The sequence below is a fragment of the Protopterus annectens genome, chromosome 2.part0, assembly GCF_019279795.1.
Source record: "Protopterus annectens isolate FY-2018-M chromosome 2.part0, PAN1.0, whole genome shotgun sequence".
NCBI classification, from domain to species: domain Eukaryota; kingdom Metazoa; phylum Chordata; order Ceratodontiformes; family Protopteridae; genus Protopterus; species Protopterus annectens.
The window spans coordinates 785,558,326-785,578,536 of record NC_056728.1 but is presented as its reverse complement, the minus strand read 5'-3'; positions in this window follow the sequence as shown (position 1 = coordinate 785,578,536).

Sequence of the window (20,211 nt, the reverse complement as noted above, 5' to 3'; positions counted from 1 at the left end):
GGGTGGGGGGTGCAGACACCTACACGGGGGGTGTAGGGATGCTTGCCCGCCTGCTCATACTTAGTGTAGGATGGTTTGTTTGGATATGGTGGGTAGCAGTGTGTCTGTGTGTGCGTGTGTGTATTCCATGTTCGTGTTACTTTCGCGAGTTACTGTCGCTGTCGGTAATGTGGGGTATGTGAGTCTGGGCCCGGTCCTGTGTGCATCAGAACTGTGTGGTTTCAGGATTCTGTAGGTATCCCATATACATGTGTATAACATGTACCATGGCAATCACACATTCCGCCACGACCAACCTTTATGAGCAAAGGATATGGAGAGTATATGCCTATACACTATTAAAAATATGTGCTATGGACATGAGCCAGTGATAGTGTTGCCACCTGTCCCACTTTGCGAGGGACAGTCCCTCTTTGGTCGGTTGTGTCCTGACCAAATATATTAAATGTGGCAAATGTCCTGCGATTGTAGGACATAATTATGTCCCATATGTAATGTAATAGTTGCATACAATAGTTCTTTCTGTATCTAAAATACCTACAGGATACAAGAAACAGGATAAGCAACTAAACTGCTACAAGAATAAGCTTATATTTAGGCAAGAGAGGAAAGTTCTATCCCTTGTACTGACCGTGGGTTTGTGTCGGCCTTTAAATTCTGATGTGTGTCCCAAAAATGTCCCACTATGGTCATATGAAAAGGTGGCAACCCTAGCCAAAGAAGGTCAGTCACCAACACAACTACAGTGACTGCAAATACATATGACAGAAATACACAGCTTTCATGTAGCAACACTTTATTGCATTCTGATGTATTTCCATAAGGATTCAAGGACTAACATCACCTGCATGCTATACAGTAACCACATAACAGTGCCTTAATGAATCAGCCTGCAATTACCATAGTATTAGTCCACTAAAGGATAGGTGTTCAAATACCCTCACGCACATAACGATTATATAGAAAAGCAGTTCATACACCTGCATCTGCTATGCAAACCCAACAACATCACCCCCACATCCAAACAAATTACAATACAAACTGTAATAACATCACAAATTATTCACTCACTGTATGACATCTGCAGAAGCCTTAACATACCTTGTCAGAGACACACTAACATGGCCCTATGTGAAATAGTTGCTGTTATACAATGGAACAGCTGCTGATGTTACAGGGTTTGTTTGCACTAATCCCGTTTCAGAGGATTGTGTGTACACCGGGATGTGTTACCAATTACTGAGTAACAGCACAGTATGCTACACTTGTACACCAAATCAAGGATGTCTGGTGAGCACACTGTAAACCACATAACAGTTCATGCATAGCCATACAGCCTTGAGTTGCCCAAACATCCTTGCCAGACTTAAACATCTGCAGAAGTATCAAGTACAAACAAACCCTGCATAAGTAGCAATGTTCTGAAATATAACAGCTGCACTCACATGTAGAACAAAGTCGTCTAGCCATTGCACACAATCCACGGGAGTCATGAAGTTAATATATCTGTCTGTCTCCGTATAGCTGTTGAAATACATCCCAAACAACACATCCAGGCCGTCTTTCTTGAATGTAAGGCAAACGGACAATGCCCAAAAGGAGTACTCAGTTATACACTACTGTTGCCATGGTATCGGCTAATGGAGTAGCTGCACAGCTGATGTGCATCTAATTAACTAATTTGGAGCACCAATTAGTGGTCAGGATACCACATGTTACCGATATTTAGCTAGAAAAGGATGGCTTATCACACATTCAAACCATCCATATATACCAGCAGAATGTTACAAAGAAGATTGAAACACAAACTGAAAAGTATTGAATCAACAGTTAACGACACCTCGGGTTACTAATAAGGTATGTAGAACAGTCAGTATGTCTATGTATTTAGTACCTTTTCTGTATTATTTAAAGTGCACGCAATCCATATAGTGGAAACAGTTATCTTGTAGTGATGTATTGTTGAGCATAGTAATGCTTGTAGTATTTGTGTGTACTGCTGTAGGTCACAAGGTAAATACCACATACATCACAAGGGATGCTATATAAGGGCTTTGAACACAAATATTCCTCACCAGCTGCTGTCAGTGGCAGGGCTGGTCCAACAAGTATGTGCTATAACAGGGGATAGTATATGTTGATATATTGTAACAGTAGCCATATGTATAGGTGTATTACTGAGAATAACATGTCGAAGGTTGGCCCACTGTGCAATTATGATTTGCATTGTGAGATAATGTGCCAATAACTGTGTAATGTACAGTATTGTAGGCAAATATGTATTACAAGTTACATAGCATTACTGCTATGTTAGGCAAACATTAGTTATGTCTATTGGTATTTACAATACACAATAACAGGATACATATGACTTTTAGTCACCCGACAGTTTATCAGCATGATAGCAAAGTAAAATGGAAGAGCTAGTTAACTATCCATGCACATAAGACGTAATAGGTGCAAAGGTAGGTACTAGGCTGTCTTACCAAGGGTATTTATAAGCCTAGCTAGAGTGTGTTGGCTTTTGCCACCCCTATAGGTTAGTTCCCTGTGCCCCTGAATGGCAGAACCATTAGTTCCCTGTGCCTCTGTCCAGCAGAGCCACTGCAGTGATCCCTAGGGTACATGTCTGTCTCCCATCCACATGTCAAGGTTTCCCTTGAAGAGTGCTAGTGAGGGGCCCTGCCTGATGTACATTGGAATCATGTTCCAAAGCATGGGGAATGTCCGGGTCAGGATCTGTCCGTCCAGCATGTCCTAGTCATCGTTGTGATTAGGTGTATATCCCTAGAGCATGTGGCTCTCAGGGGTCTCTGTTTAGGTGGAGCATATCCAGCAATACTGGGTTGGGCATGAGCCTTGTATGTCAAGCAGAGATCACCTGTGAGTATGCAGTATGAAACCGAGTGCAGCTGGAGTTTCTTAGGTTGGGCTGCATAGGTCATCTGTTTGAGGTCAGTAATCCTCTTGGTGTGGTACTGTTGTGGTCTTCCAAGCTGTTGCAGTTGTCTTATAAGGTAAATCCCAAATGGGGTGTTGTATCCTTTAATGGGTCTAATAAGTCATGAGTAGAGAGGCACAATGGCCTCCTTTGATCTGGATGCGAACCCATTAGAGATTAGGGGGGCCTTGTAGAAGGATATTCTAACCACCTTGTCATTATGGGTATTGAAGGAGAGATTGCTGTCTACTGGGGTTCCCAGATCCCTTATTACCTTTTCTGTATGTAGGGGACTAGCACCTATGTGGTAGTCCACGGGTAATTAGTTATATCCAAAGGGGATAACTATGCACTTTTAGGCATTCAGCTTGAGGCCATGATATTGACACCAGGTATCCGTCTCAGTGCGACCCTTCCAGAGGGGAAACAATTATGTCCTCTAGTTTGCAGTCATCTGCAAACCTTTTTAGCCAAAGCCCTCCTGTGCTTGCCTGTACATCAGAGAATTATATACTGAACATGAGGGGTCCTAGGACTGAGCCCTGGAGGATGCCACTTGTAACTGGTATACAGTCGGACATAGGGTATGCAACTCCCACTGTGTGGGTTCTGTCCATGAGTCACTTTGCAAACCATCACATGACGTAGGGGTTAATGTTCAGGTGGATGGGTATGTTGATAATACCAGAATGAGGAATGGTGTTGAAAGACTTTGAGAGATCTAGGTAAGATGTGTAGACCTCCTTACCCTCATCTAATGCCTTGGTAACTGTCTCTAAGAAGTCTACCAGGTTTAGGAGATATGGTCTGCCCTTAACAAAGCCAAACTGGGAGGGGTCAAAGGTTTGAGGTACCCAATGTCTCTGTGACTGAGATCCATGATGTGCTCCATAGCCTTGCAGACCAGGCTAGTCAGGCCTATAGGGCAATAGGTCCCATGGTCCATTGTGGCACCACCTTTGTGGAGTGGGATAGCAGTTGCTGTGTACCATTCAGGGAGCACTAAGCCCAATGCAAGGCTATTATTGAACATGGTGTGTAGGTGGGGAGCCAGTATGTTCTGAAGTTCATGTAAACCGCAGCCTGGGATGTTGTCCTATTGGATTCCATGGATGCTGTGATATTGGCTTTAGAATGTGCAGCTTTGAGAAAGAGGGGGGAAAGGTAGCACTGAACCTATCTGCCAGGATGTTGGCGATATCCGTTTGTTCTGTAATGTTCGTGCCTTTGTGCTGTAACTCAGAGCAGATTTGGGTGTTGACATCAAGATATGTGACATAGCTATAGAATGCTTTGTGGTTGTTGATGGAATTAGTGGTGGTTTTGTTTTCGTAGCTAGCTTTGGAGGATCTTATAAGGGGTCTCACCTTCTTACTGAGGCTGACCAGGGAGCTCCTCCATGCATGGAATTGTACTCTCATTTGCAACAGTGTCTTCCTCCTGTAGTAAAGTTTGTTTATGGCAGGGGACCACCAGATTGGTTTCCTTAATTAGGAGTATAGCATCTTATTTCTGTTTGGGATAGCACAATCCATGCACTTGTGTAAGTGCTTATAGAGTGCATTTGTGTAGGATTTAGCAGTTGTAACAGTATTGTCCATCTGCATCGGTGTCATGAAGTTCACCACATCTGTCTTAAGAAGCATGAAGTTGGCTTTCTAGACATATTATACTGTGGTTCCCTTAATGGGGGATGGGGCGGGATGTGGATATCAACGGTGTTCAGCTCATGGTCGGATTGTACCAACGAGGAGTTGACTTCACGTTGTAATGCCTAGGTCTAGGATATTGTTGCCCCTGGTGGTTGTGTGGATATGTTGATCCATGGCATTGGTGTTTATGAATTTCAGAAAGCGTTGAGCTAATGAGTTGGTACACAAGTAGTTTCCTCAGTTAATGGTGGGGTAGATTCAGTGAGACTATGTGATGAGTGTGGTGTGGTGTGAATGTTTACCTTCTCCACATGACTGTCAGGGTCAGGCTTGGCTGGAGAGAGCTTTACTTCCAGTTTGGCTAGATAAGTGCATCTCTCACAGGTTGTAGTGTTGGGTGGTAGGCGGAGAGGCTTGTCTGTGTACATGTGGCAATGTGTACATTGCCTCAAAATGTCCAGATTCATCAGCTAGACAGGAGAGAACACTGGCAGTTGACTCTTGGACATGCCTGAATATAGAACTACTTTCCCCTAGATAAGTGAGGAAAGTGAGTACAAGAGCTATTTTACTCTAAGCAAGTGAGAAAAGTATGTGCAAAACCTGTTTACCTCTAGGTAATAAGAAAGATTGAGAGCTATAGTAATTAGTAGCTTACGTAGTGCTTACAAGTTCTGAACAAGTGCTGAGCATGAATAAGTAATCCAGATAGGGTCTTGGATAACATAAACACACTACCCCTCCAACAGGTACACAATTATATATCCATGTACACCACAGGGCCCCTGTACCCACAACTATGCAGGTACAAGCTGCACTGAGGCTGCATGGGACCTGTCCACATCACAAGTTGTATCATACACATATGGTAAAATAAGATGCTCTCCACGTACACATCATGTAAAACATAGCTCCATACCAGGCTGCGTACACACTGAATGGTGCACACCAACAGGTATCACAACCCATAAAGGGGGAGACACCACTGATAATGGGAAGTACTGCACTACTACCCTGTTGAGTCTGGTCTGTAAGGCCATGAACCTTGATCAAATAATTGATGTCAGCAGTACAGATGTAGATGACAGTAAGGTTGAATTCACACTGCATATCATAACCTTGCCAGGTCATAGGACATCATCGCCCATACTGTGTACCACCTACACTTGGTATACTAGATGTACATTCCTATGTCACAGGAGTGTTTTGTAACGGGACTACTGGCAGAACCAACACTACAGAAAGTGTCTGAATAATACATACTCATCACACCAGTGGCAGCTACAGTAAGTCAGGGTTAATGAATTGTATTGCCCCTCATTGTAGTCCATACCTCACAGACAAACAGAAGCCATTTGCCTGTTGAAGTATGAGTGACTATGACCTAGGAGCAATAGCCGACTCAGGAGTGTTGTGGACAGCATACAGAAGGGGCTTTGTGGGTGAGGTGTGTGTGACATATGGCCACAATCTGACAGCTACATATTGCATTGTCACCCCTATGTTAATAACCCTGTACCCATGAACTACCACCTAGGCAGCGGTCAACATAATGGACACTTGTGTGTAAGGGATGCAGCTGGGCAGTAGTCTTTTCGATGATACCTACATCATTACACCTGTCAGGTAGTCATATGTGGCAACCCTAATAATGACAGTGTGCCATCCATGAATTTAAAGATCATTGTCCAGCCATACACAACACTCAAGTGACCCATATCAGATCACATATTTCCTTTAAGGGGTATTGGCCATGTGCAGATGGCCTACACCAGCCTTCCCATTCCCCATCTCCACTATGTAGCATGATGCATACCCTGAATAAATCCATGTCCAACCCAGTAATGTTGGACATGCTACATGTACACATCCTGATCTCAAACACATACTTCATGGACATCCACCTTCCACATGCTGGACAGATCCTTGTCCCATACACTTTACATAGTCCTGCCATACTATACATTCCTGTCCATCAAAGCTGCACATCGCTCCCCTCTCAGACATGGTGTGATGACCGCATGGTAAATGTATCATTAACCATGTGGATCAGTAATGTGGCACTGCTCCACCTGGCCCCAGAGACTCTCCTGTCAGCTACTGCCAGGTAACCTTTCATCCTAGATTCATACATGGCCCATGGCATATAACCTACTAGTTGACTTTGACTGTACATGCTATAGTTGATATCCTCCCTGCAAATACCATCTGGTTAGCCAGTGTCTCATGTGTATCACATGTCCAACACAGGTGATACATGGCAGGATGTTGAATTTCTGTACAGTGCCATGTAGATGTATATGGCAGAACACATATATGTAAAACCTTATGTGAGCAAGTCTGCAGGGTCACAGGTCATGTCTGTTAAGGCAGTGTAAGTCTTTATATGTGACATATACACAACATCAAGGTCGACTGCATTAATGTGGGCACATCCAGCCATGTGCTGATAGTTAGGAACACCAGTACAGGCAACAGACATGCCCACATCAAGGCAGCATCCACATGGAGTATGAGCAATGTAATCAGGTGTCACACACACATATATGGTGATAATATCCACTCACCATTGAGTGTCACATGTGTGTGACACAAACACGTCAGTGTCATGTAGGTTTGCAAATACAACTATTTAAACATAATAAATGTGATACACAAGTATGTTCAGCTGTAGCTCTGTATGTGTCTGTGAGTTACTGTGACCTGTCTCCATCATTATGTCTTCCAGGTATGCCACGTGCAAGGCTACCCCCTTTTACCTGCTTGGAGTATGAGGCCCTCATCCCATACCTACTTGACAATAATGATATCCTGTTCAGCCATGTGGCACAGAATGCACATCAGCAGGATGACCTGTGGATGGAACTTTGCAGGAGGGTTAATGATGTGGGTGGCCACAACCGCACATATCAGCAGGTGCGCAGACACTGTACAGACCTCATTAAACAGGCGAAACACCATGTGAATGCAATCACCAGGGAACAAGGTGCAACAGGTGGTGGACCACCAACCCAGCCCCCACTCACACGTACTGAGGAGCTACTGGCCAACCTGGTGACACCTTCAGAACCACATCCACAAGCCTTAGCCGATATTGTGGAGGTGGGTGTCTCTCAACCACTGAGCCTGAAGTTGCCTGGTAAGTCAGTACTGCACCTATAACAACTATATTCCATATAGTTGCATGTGTCACTGTACAATATGTAATGTAACATCATATGCAAGGCATGTATGCACACATGCCGCATACTATAGTATGCTACTCTGTGTATGCACACATGTGCATACACCATAGTATAGTCTAATGTACTGGTGTATGTGTTAACATGCACATTGCACCCTGAAGCCATCATACAGGCGTGGATAATGCTCATACTGTTGTGTTACTCCTATTTAGGTACCTCTGGCATTCCGCTGCAACAGCAGCCTGTTGCAGGTGAGACTGTTATTATTTATCAGGAATCATAATGCACAGATCTATCTGCCATGTGGCAATTTACAACATGTACACATAATGTATGGTCCTGTCACAATATACAGGTCGGATCTGCAATGCATCACAATGCCTACCCATGTGCAACACTTGCAAACTATGTGAATCATCTCACCAACATGAATCCTCACAAACTGTCATTGCCAGATGTGTGGACAGCTGTGTACAATGGTGGAGATGCTGTTCACTGTAAGGACATGTCCTACAGATGAGAACTACACATGTGGGGAATGCAAACAGTACTACACAGTGGGCTGGAGTATGGCCAGCCCACAGGATTCACTGGTGTGGATCATAGCCCTGCTATGAATGTCACACAATGTGATGCGCTATCTTGACATGTCCATGACATCTAGTGGCCTGGCTGCAACACTGCCTACCTAACCTGAAAACATATCCCACATACCACCCTTTGTCTGCATAACCCTGTCGTCAGTGGAGCATATGACATCTATGGGTGTATGCCATATGGGACAACACAGACATGTGAAATAGATGCCCATCACAATAATTTGGCCAACACATGTACACACATGGCCATGGAGGATGGCCAGAGACATGGAGCAACACACAGTAGATGTGATGTGCTTGTTTGTACACCCTGTCGTACAATGGCTACACATGGTCCAACTATGGCCTTTGTGTAATAGTTATAGTGTAGATGTGGAACACTCAACATCCTTCAGGCCTGTGCACATCTTGTGTAGGCGTGACATCAATCCACCACATAAGATGTGTGGAACATCTTGAGGGTGTCACAACATGACAGCAGTCACCTGTACAGTATCCACATCAGCCCACAGATACAGTACATTCCCCTTGCTGGTGTCAGACATCAATGTCATACTTGCTCCTCGTGTGTGTGTGTGTGTGTGTGTGTGTGTGTGTGTGTGTGTGTGTGTGTGTGTGTGTGTGTGTGTGTGGTACACAGATGTCATGTGGGACATGGTGTACTGACATGTTTGCCATGTCTGGCCATAGTTGCCAGGCAGCAGCAATATGGTTGCAGATGTGCAGGGGTGTCATCCGTATACCCTTCAGTGACCTGTGTCACAACTTCCACATCATGGTTTAGTGTGTATAAACCTCAGTGATGTGGGTCACATTCCACAGTATATATGTATTGTATCTGAACACAGTCATGGCTATGAACTGTGTCTGTAACTCACACTGTATAGCAATGGAGATGCCTCATGATTCCCTGCAATGGCCATGCACATTAGCTAAATGTGCGGTATATAGATAGGTGGACAGACAACACTACATTGGGACACCATTACCCCACTGTATATTTGACAGGACACCATTATGTTAAACATGTATGCATGTCATTGCACACGTCAGCAGATCACATGTCATACTACATGTGATTCAGCAGATCACATGTCATACTACATACATACTACAAGGTCATATGCCACACATCAGGCAGGTGTACTGTTAACCTGTGCTGGTCTACATGGTGTAACACAGGGATGTATACTAGCTACTACTATAATTGAGTAATTTGCATGCTGTCTGCTATGACACATGCATGCTGTTGTGTGCAACCCAGGGATGTATGATGACTACCACTATTATTGTCTGTGCTGCATGCCGTCTGCCGTATCACATGCATGTTGCATGCCTTTTGTCGTATCACATGCATGTGTGTGTGTGTGTGTCTATTGTATAGATTGTAATGTACAGTTCTTGTCTGCCCTTACAGGTGATGTAGGTGCGTTGCCCTCCTGAGGTACATCTGATGTTAGTGTCTCCACAGACTCTAGCAGTGATGATGAACGTATGATTGCCCACAGACTCTAGCAGTGATGATGAACGTATGATTGAGGCACAGGCAGAGTTGTCAGGGGCTGAAACTGTACCATTGGTTGCCATTCAAGCTATATCCCCTCATCCTCGCACACAGATCCCATGCCTGCACGTACCTCATCACCTGTGGCCATAAAGGAAGGACAGTTGGCACATGGTAGCCTGGAACAGGAAAGTGTGGGGGCTATGGAAGGTGTGCCTGCACACCATAATGTCAGCCAACTGACTGGTGGTGCCACACACAGGCACATGGCCAGTGCTATTCATAGGAGGACCTCTGGCCAACATGCTCCTGCAAGACAGAGCGCAGCAGCTGGTGTCACCAGACACATGTTTCAGGCTGTAATGGAGGCACAGGCACATGCAGAATGGCACAACAGAGAAGATCAGAGACTTCAGAGGGCTGTTGTCTGTTCTTTAAACAACAATATCCAGGAAATGTGAAATGCTCAACAGCAGATTGCTGAAGCTTTGGATAAATGGTTGGGTGACATGGTTGAAGTCCTTGACCATGGCATGACAATCCGCGAGCATGAGCTGTCTGTGTTGGAACATCTGGTAGGAGTGAGGCATCAGGCATGTGGATGTAGACCTGCTACATCACCTGTTTCAGGACTACGTGTACGAGCTACATCACTTGTCCGCTCCCATAGTGGCGGTAGCAGCAGCAGTGCATCTGGTGCTGTGCTGTCCACACCTTGACACAGCAGGCCACATGCACCTGGCCCGGGATGGTCCCAACAGGGACATGGTTCCAGTGGACAAGTGACATCAGACAGTACCCAATCTGCACCTCTGCCTGGTAGTGCCCGTGCAACTCCTGACAGGCACAGGTCACATGTCCGTGGCCAGACACTGTGAACTGTAAAACCTCACCTGTACAGTCTGCAGCTGTCAATAATACCCCTGTGGAGGCCAGACACATGGCAGAACTGTGTGCATACATACACGCACACACTGGAAACATATGTAGGGCACCGCAACACACACATGCATAATATCCACACATGCCCAATTAGATCAAAGGCCCTAACCCACACACATGATGTCATCCAGTGGTGCAGCCTAGGCCTCTGGCAAACATTATCACTCTGTGCATATGATGATGCCTCTGCTGCATCCCTGATATCCACACCATCAGTGCAGGGACATGCTCATATGGTCTGATGCACAGGGTGAACAGACTAGGAAGATAAGTGTAGTTTACAATTGTGGAGTACTATTGACAGGCAGCAGAAATACCATGTACTACAGATGTACAATGCATTTCATACTGTTAACAGTATGTGTCTTGTGTAACAACAGTAACTGCATGTTGGTCTTGATGTTCTACTGTCCTCCTTCAGGTCTAATTGCACATGCCGGTGGATGTCAGTGTTTGCAGTTAGTGTCCCATATGTCAATGTGGACTACTCACAGGTATGTATAAATATACCAGCATGCACCGTGTAGCTGCCACATACCAGTGAGAATGTCCCATGTTCCAAACATGTCTACTGATCCAAGAGCATGATAGCTGTGTATTAAGCTACTGTGGCTACAGACATGACATCCATAAAGGGTGACATCACATGTACATTTACATGGAGTAGTGAGGTAGGAGAGTGGTCTAGCTGATTACAAGGGTAGAGGCCAGTGGGAAGTGTGATACCTCAATGGGAATCAGTAATACACGTTCCCATGACAGGATGCCAACACACAACTGCACCCACACACTCAGGTATTGACACACATGTATTCAGTGACACAGTAACACACCCATACACTCACGGATTCATCGACACAGTAACACACACTCGCACACAGTTGCTACTGGTGAGGTGAGGACCCCTGCCTATGTGCAAATCATCATTACAGTACTGTGCACCTACATGACATGCCACAGAGAATACACATGTACAGGTAGTCAGTATGGCCTATGATCGGGGACATCGACAGGGATACTAGAATGCATCACTTGGATGGAGGGAGGGGACTTATCAGTTCAGTATGTTAACATACATCCTCACCCCAAGAACCAGACAGCCCTAGATACACACACACACACACACACACACACACACACACACACACACACACACACACACACATACACACACTGTGGCATTCAGTATTGAATACACCTATGTCACGCACATACAGATACCTCACATGTGTGAGATACATGCCCCTGCCTATGTCCTGCTTTCTGCATTGCAGTCTGTACAGATGTGCGGGCAGCCACAGTGGTACAGCAGTTAGTGTTGCTGCCTCACAGCAAGAGGTTCTCTGGTTCGATCCTCGGCTGGGGTACCTTCTGTGCGGAATCTGCATGTCCTCCCTGTGGTTGCATTGGTGTCCCCGGGTGCTCTAATTTCCTCCCACATCCCAAAGACATGCTGTAGGTGGATTGGACACACTAAATTCGCCATAGGCATGAGTGCATGCGTGTGTGTGCCTTCTGTGGAAGGTTGGGCACTGGGCTGGCAACTTGTCACTGTAAACCTCCACTGCCAGTCAGGAGTGGACAGTGATCTGATGTGGCGACCCCTAACCAGGAAAAGCCGAAAGAAGAAGAAGAAGAAGTCTGTACAGATGTGTACACTAGTGTACAGGAGAGTAAGTAACAATTGAGATGTATTCCCCACCATACGTGACATATATGGACACACACGCAACCACACATGCCAGTACTGTGAATCTCAGACCTGCCTAGCTCATGATATGTATGACAGATGTACAGCAGTATTGCACGCATTACAAACTGTACTGATGCTTCCTGTGGCAACAGTGCTGATATATGCACACGGGACGTCTTAACTATTAACAGGTGTCAAGTGATTTATCTTCGCTGTCACCCTGACCGCTGTCTAAGTTGTGTGTTATGTCCTTCAATTAACAAAACCATTGCTTACCAGTTACATAGGTTATTGTAGGACCACTTGTGACACACCTGTGAGCTGTCCACAGCAAACATCCATCTGCAAAGATGCCCCAACACTTAGTTATGCACTCCTGTCCATACCTGAGGTACATCTTTCCATACATTCAGCATATCACCATATACAGTTGGTAATATTGAGGCTGCATTGCAACTGCATGATGTACTTGGATACACATCACCTGCATACATCAGCAACTGAACACTCAAGTAATCTGAATGCACAACACTACATGTACAGGTGCGCAGTTCCTATGATCCTGTCATTTGGGCATGTTTGTAGGCATTGCAATTGGTGGACATGTGTAATGACATACATGACACATGGACTGTTGTATGATATGATGGGTGTAATGGGTGACCGGTACAGAGGGAATGTTACCTCTGTCAACATTGATATCACACCTTATGTACTATTAGCATTCAGCAGCCATGGACCTACATTCCATGTGCATGTGTGTAATGGCTGTAGCCACCTGTTTACACAAAGGACAACAACAGCTATGCTATTTACATGTATGTTGTGTGTGTGTGTGTGTGTGTGTGTGTGTGTGTGTGTGTGTGTGTGTGTGTGTGTGTGTGTGTGTGTGTGTGTGTGTGACATGTACATACCCAGGGCAGGAACATGTATGTCATATCCATACACGAGGGTGTGTACTGGTGTACAGCAACAGTCATCTGATAATGGTAGAAAGTACCGAGGACCCCTGATATGTGTACAGCTGACCTGGTTACAGACAGTGGTATCATTGCATTGCATAACACATGATGCAACTGTGTCAGTACTTGAGTACTCTCTACAGATGATGTAGAGCTTGGTACAGTGCACAGGTCAAGGGTTACATGGTGGTGTACTCTTATATGTCCTACAACATGTATAGATGCATGTTGGTGGTCCAAGGGCATGGTGTTGTCTGAGGTTTACATCCTAGAGTGCAGCATGCGACACTGTGTCCTGCACATGAATCATCTGTGATGCCTTTCATGGGGTACCAGTCAGTACATATGAGTGGCCTTTATGTATGTGGGGACACCACCTGGAGCGGTCCTTACCTGTGTTATGGCCCACATGTCTGGTTCTGAAGTATATGGTGGTAGTGCTATTGTGCACTACAGAGCCATCAGCCAGGTGTTCCTCACTGCACAGATGTCAGTACTCCCCATTGTTGGATCTACAGTCACCAGCTGCGATTATGGATGCTACACATCTAGCACTGGTTAGCATAAGAAAACAATGCAGTTGTCCTGTAGGTGTCAGGGAGTTATCCTGTGTTTAGGACATTTGCCTTGGACTGGCACTGTGTGGGCGGATGCGACTTGGGTATTATCCCCACTCCCTTGAATCATGGATGCATGTGATATGTGTCAAAGGCCTGTCTGCTGTCAGCCATGTCATCCCAGAATGACAGCAGACGTTGTGTAAAAGACCATTGTCAAATATATGCAGAGCAGCGTTCCTGCTAACAAAGACAACTACTAACACCAGAGCCCATTACAATGTGTTCTTTACGTCTACCTGTAATAGCATGGCCACTGTGGCCTTCCGTGTTTAGAATCAGAGTGTATCCCAGTCAGCCCTGTGCTAATAAGTGTATGAGCATGCCCAGTATATCCTTGTGTAGATGGACACATAGTGCATTCTGAACAGCCCTGTGCTACTAAGTGTGTGAGCATGCCCCCTGTGCTACAAGTGTATGAGCATGCTCAGTATATCCTTGTGTAGATGGACACATAGAGCATTCCAAACAGCCCTGTGATACTAAGTGTGTGAGCATGCCCAGTGACGCCTTGTGTCGCTTATGTGCCTCTGTGTATGGGCATGGCCATTGTAACCCTGTATAGTGGAAGTAGTCATCCATTCCACAGATGGGCATACTCCAGGTCAGGATGGATTCCTACTTTAAACACACAGGTTCACAGGTATGTACATCTTAACTGCCAGCATCCCTGTTGATGTCCGCATTCCTAGAAGGTCATAATGACAGCCTTGAAATGTGTAGTCTGTGTGGCGCGTCTCAGAAGTATGTAGTCAATAGGCAGGTGTTCTATTCCCACCACTGGCATGTGTGTGTGTGTGTGTGTGTGTGTGTGTGTGTGTGTGTGTGTGTGTGTGTGTGTGTGTGTGTGTGTGTGTGTGTGTGTGTGTGTGTATGTCTGTCCCTGTTTGCCAGAGGACTGTAAATTGCTTTTAGACTGCTCACACTACATACAATTCATATACCCACCTTTGGCAGGGCTGATGATGACACCCACCTACAAATACACCTCTGGGAGTGCTGTGTCCAAGTAATCTTGGTAGCACATTCCATAACTGCGTAATGCTGTAGTGTAATAAAGTAGTTTGGTCAGTGTTCTAGTCCCACACTTGCTGTGTGTGTGTGTGTGTGTGTCTCCGTTTGCCTGAGGACTGAGTAATGCTTTTAGACTGCTCACACTCCATACATTTCTTATATCCACCTTTGGCAAGGCTGATGATGTCACCCATCTACAAATACACCTCTGGGAGTGCTGTGTCCCAGTAATCTTGGTAGCACGTTCTGTAACTGCGTAATGCTATAGTGTAATAAAGTAGTTAGGTTGGTGTTCTAGTCCCACACTTGCCGTGTGTGTCCCCATTTGCCTGAGGACTGAGTAATGCTTTTAGACTGCTCACACTCCATACATTTCTTCTACCCACCTTTGGCAAGGCTGATGATGTCACCCACCTACAAATACACCTCGGGAGTGCTGTGTCTCAGTAATCTCGGTAGCGCGTTCTGTAACTGTGTAATGCTGTAGTGTAATAAAGTAGTTAGGTCAGTGCTCTAGTCCCACACTTGGTGTGTGTGTGTGTGTGTGTGTGTGTGTGTGTGTGTGTGTGTGTGTGTGTGTGTGTGTGTGTCCCCATTTGCCTGAGGACTGCATAATGCTTTTAGACTGCTCACACTCCATACATTTCTTATACCCACCTCTGGCAAGGCTGATGATGTCACCCATCTACAAATACACCTTTGGGAGTGCTGTGTCCCAGTAATCTCAGTAGCGCATTCTGTAACTGCGTAATGCTGTAGTGTTATAAAGTAGCAAGGTCAGTGTTCTAGTCCCACACTTGCAGTGTGAATGTGTGTGTGTCCCTGTCTGCCTGAGGACTGTGTAATGCTTTTAGACTGCTCAGACTCCATACATTTCTTATACCCACCTTTTGCAAGGATGATGATGTCACCCACCTACAAATACACCTCTGGGAGTGCTGTGTCCCAGTAATCTCAGTAGTGCATTCTGTAACTGCGTAATGATGTAGTGTAGTAAAGTAGTTAGGTGTGTGTGTGTGTGTGTGTGTGTGTGTGTGTGTGTGTGTGTGTGTGTGTGTGTGTGTCTGCCTGCATGAGACAAGTACAGTGCTTTGTAGTATTCACTGTAGCGCATGCCCTAAATGCGTATTGCTCCCGTGTGATACGGTAGGGGTTTGTATACAGGGCATGGCAAGTGTGTGTTGTCTGTCAGTGCCTGTGTAGAGGTGGCTGTGATTGTCTTACCATTGGACATGTTTGGGAGCGGGTTTTGTAGTTTTCCTATATGGTATCCATCTTATGACACATTGTCCACCTCAGGAGGAGTACAGCTATCAGTCAGCCATGGGACTGTGTTGGCAAGCCATACCCATACATCTGGCAAAAGGCCTGGTGAACTAAGTATGTAGCCTTACTAGTACCTGGTATATGTCCCGCACCCATGTGCCATGCACAAAAACTCTTGCCTAGGATATCCCGCTATGTTGCTAGTACCATGCACATTGAGGACAGATAGTAGGCATGGTGTGAATGCAGTGGCCTGCAGAGGACATGGCACCCTGTACAGTAGTACAATAGGCACATATATACGGACATTGTGCCTTCACTATGTTTCACACTGAGTGCCTGCAACATATGTGGTGCCATCAAATATGATCCACAAAGGCCAGACAATGCTGTACACATGTGCCCTGTATGGACCCATGCCACTGACACCACGGAATACTTGTATCATAGTATCCATGCAGGTGCAGGGCCGACCTGCTCACTATAAGCAGGATTTGCCACATCAGTCTCATATTGGCATATCGGGGTATAACAGGCTGTGTACACAACGTGTATGCTAACCCAGGTACACCTGTACATGTCACTGTACAGTATTGTGGGACATGCACATCCCAGGCAATGTCCATGTGAAGGACTATCAAACACAGACATGGCATGCATTGCAAAGCTATGGCCCTACACATTGGTAACCAGGATGTCAGGCCAGATAATGCAGTACCCATCTGTGTGGGACATTGCAGACACTACACCCCTGCACTGCACACCATTGTCAGGTGACGCGATGCCAAGCATTACCCCTCACCCAGCCTTGTACAGCCATCTTGCACAGCCAACCACTATTTTACCCATGAAGCAATGCATACCTGCATGCCAGTACTGGCACCCTGTGTCTGCATGTGGGTTGTGATGCTCCCAACCACAGTCACTCCCAGTATAACCCTCATTGGCATACCAACAGATGTCAAGCACTTTCACATGCCCTAGCCCATAGAACCTCCAGATATCCCCTGTGGTGCATGTGGTCCTGTGCATTACTGCAGTGTGGCAAACTAAGTAGTTATGTTGTGTATTTGTGGCCCTGGCAAAGGTGTCAATGCGTGTCAATTAGAGAGTGTGGTTGTGGTGACAATGGCATCCGTTCATGTGGACAGCCATGTGTGCCACACCTAATGTATGTCTACTATATCTGTTGCAGATGTTACTCACCTACACACATATGTTCTTACAGCACAGCAACATGTCGCCTTTGTGGCACATGTAGTAATGTCATGCACATGTAATAGTAATGAGTAGTCAGGGGTTTGACCCCTGTACTGTTCGGCATTTGGCAAATGATGCTTATGGTTAAGTCTACAAGCCCTTCCCCTGATGTACTTTGCCTGTCCCACCCACACACTCTCTGGTGGATGTGAAGGTGTACACCTGCACAGCAGCAGCATGTGTATTGTAGGTGATGGACATGGTCAGGTGATGGCCTCTGCACCTATTGCAGTCCTCCACTAGCTGATTCCATGTGGTACAGTTGTGATGGTGTTCCCATAGCCATCCACATGATAAACACAGTGCACTATCTAGGGAAACATGTTGTTATCTGGCCATGACAGTCACTGTGAGTGGCATCACAGATGATATCTGGATGTACCTCAATAATTTTCCACAGTGGGAAATAGCCTAAAGACAGGAGGATGATGTGCTACACATGACTACAGCATGTAAGTGTAGCTATACTGCATTGAGACTACTGCCTGTTTAACATGTGTGTGGTAATGGCTATTCTGCATGTTATAATACAGACATGACAGTACTCTGTTCATGAGGGACCCCCATCTGTAGGGCCATCTGTAAACTGGTCAGTGTGTGCAACCATTCTGTGCACAGCAGAAGCATGGTGTGAGGATTGCAGACAGTACATGATGATAGGGATGTGTTACTGCCATCGCATCCCTGACTGGACATGTGTCACATGAGACTGTGGTATGACAGATGCTGTGTGGGGTTCTCAGTGACACGCCAATAATGGACAACTGTTCATAGCTGCGGTCAATCGTCTACTACACATTGTACAGTTGCAATGCAGTATATATGCATGTGTTGTGCACCCTCAGCAAATGTATACCATCTGTTGTGTTGGGTTGCTGGTGATATCTATGCATACTGTCATAGGTAATCCTGTATGCTGTTGTCTATCACTAAGCCATATGTGGGTTTGAAATGCAACACCATAGGCTGAATGGGTTGGGAGGTCCCGGCAGAACCTCCTGTCCCACTTCAGCTGACCATGGCACAGGGCACTAGCACATCTGGGGCGCAGCCATAGACATCAACCTCTGTTGGCTCTGCACCGCCTTCTGGTGGTACCACCACTGAGGATGGAGCATGTCCACCCTGGGAGTGGGACCAGACAGGTATATATCTGCTGTTGTGCGGTCCCGGACGTGTTGTGTTGGTGGCTCCCTAAGTGGTTACGAAGCCAGATACGCCAGTTCAAGGGCAAAGTGTCAGATTTACAGGCTGATGCTGCCCCTCCTGGACAGCCCCCAGCACTGCCTCCTTTACAGCTGTGTAGATGCAGTGGCAGTTGCCCATGGCTGGGGACCTCCATCCCACTGTTCTCATTGGCTTTTGAATGCTGAAGACCCATCCCCATCCAGGGTGCATCCCCCCACATGTGTCATATACCAACCCTGTATGCGGCCTTTTCTGTGATCTTACCTATCCTCCATCCACAGCCATACCTACACTTCTTCCCCAACATCTGACCCTCACCTATGGACACATAAGGCCAATCGGCTCCTAGGACAACATCTGCCCTATACATAGCTGTCCATTACACACACGTGCCCACTGGACACATGAAACCCTTGTAATATGCATCACAACATACTCCTGTTATCCTCACCCTGTCCCTCAGGTGCACGGTCCTGGTGTGCACATCAGTCCTACATGGTCCAGGTACACATGATGAGGATGACCCCATTGTACACACAACACTACTGGTCCCTCTATGGTTACCACATTTACCTTTATCATGATGATGATGTTGCACACAGCACCTTGCAAGAGTACTGTTCACACATAATGATTGGACAGGTACTGTTGTGTTAATGTACATTACATGCACAGAGTGATGTATACAGCTAATGTACAACTATTTGCGTGTATGACTGACACATGTCTGTCTGAGGGAGTCTTGTGATCACATAGAACAACACCACTACATAATACAGGCGTCGGAGTTTCCTGTTTCATTCATTTGTAATGCTTTGTTGCCACATGGTATGTTCCTGATGCATCTCTATATATGTATGTACCTATATGCTGGACATAAACACTCACATATACATCTACATGATGGGATACATTCCTATACTGTTGAATGACTGCACTGTATGATATGTTTGTGGTACTGTCCGCTGTCTGTATATCTGCCATGGCATATTGGTAATACACGTTAGCTGTATACGCAGGGTTCTGGTTCCGACCCTTGCAAAGGACGTTTATTTGGTTGCAGGGCAGAACAACCCCATTGGATATGGAGGGAGTAAGGCACATTAAAGCAGTTGGGAGCGGGTGTGCATGGGTTTGCATGGTGTTAAGCACTGCTGACCTCTGGTTACAGCCTCTTACACTCGGTTAGCCTCTACATTGCTTTACCAGTGCAATAATTGCATACTGGTAGCCAAACATGCTTACACCCGCTCGCTCCCGCACTTGCAAATGCACCAACATTGGTGCTTGCATCTGTCACTCGCACCTTTGGGTGGGAGCGCGGACCACAATATTACCTTATGATGCTTATTACATCGGACTACATGACTATTTTCAGGATTGGCTGC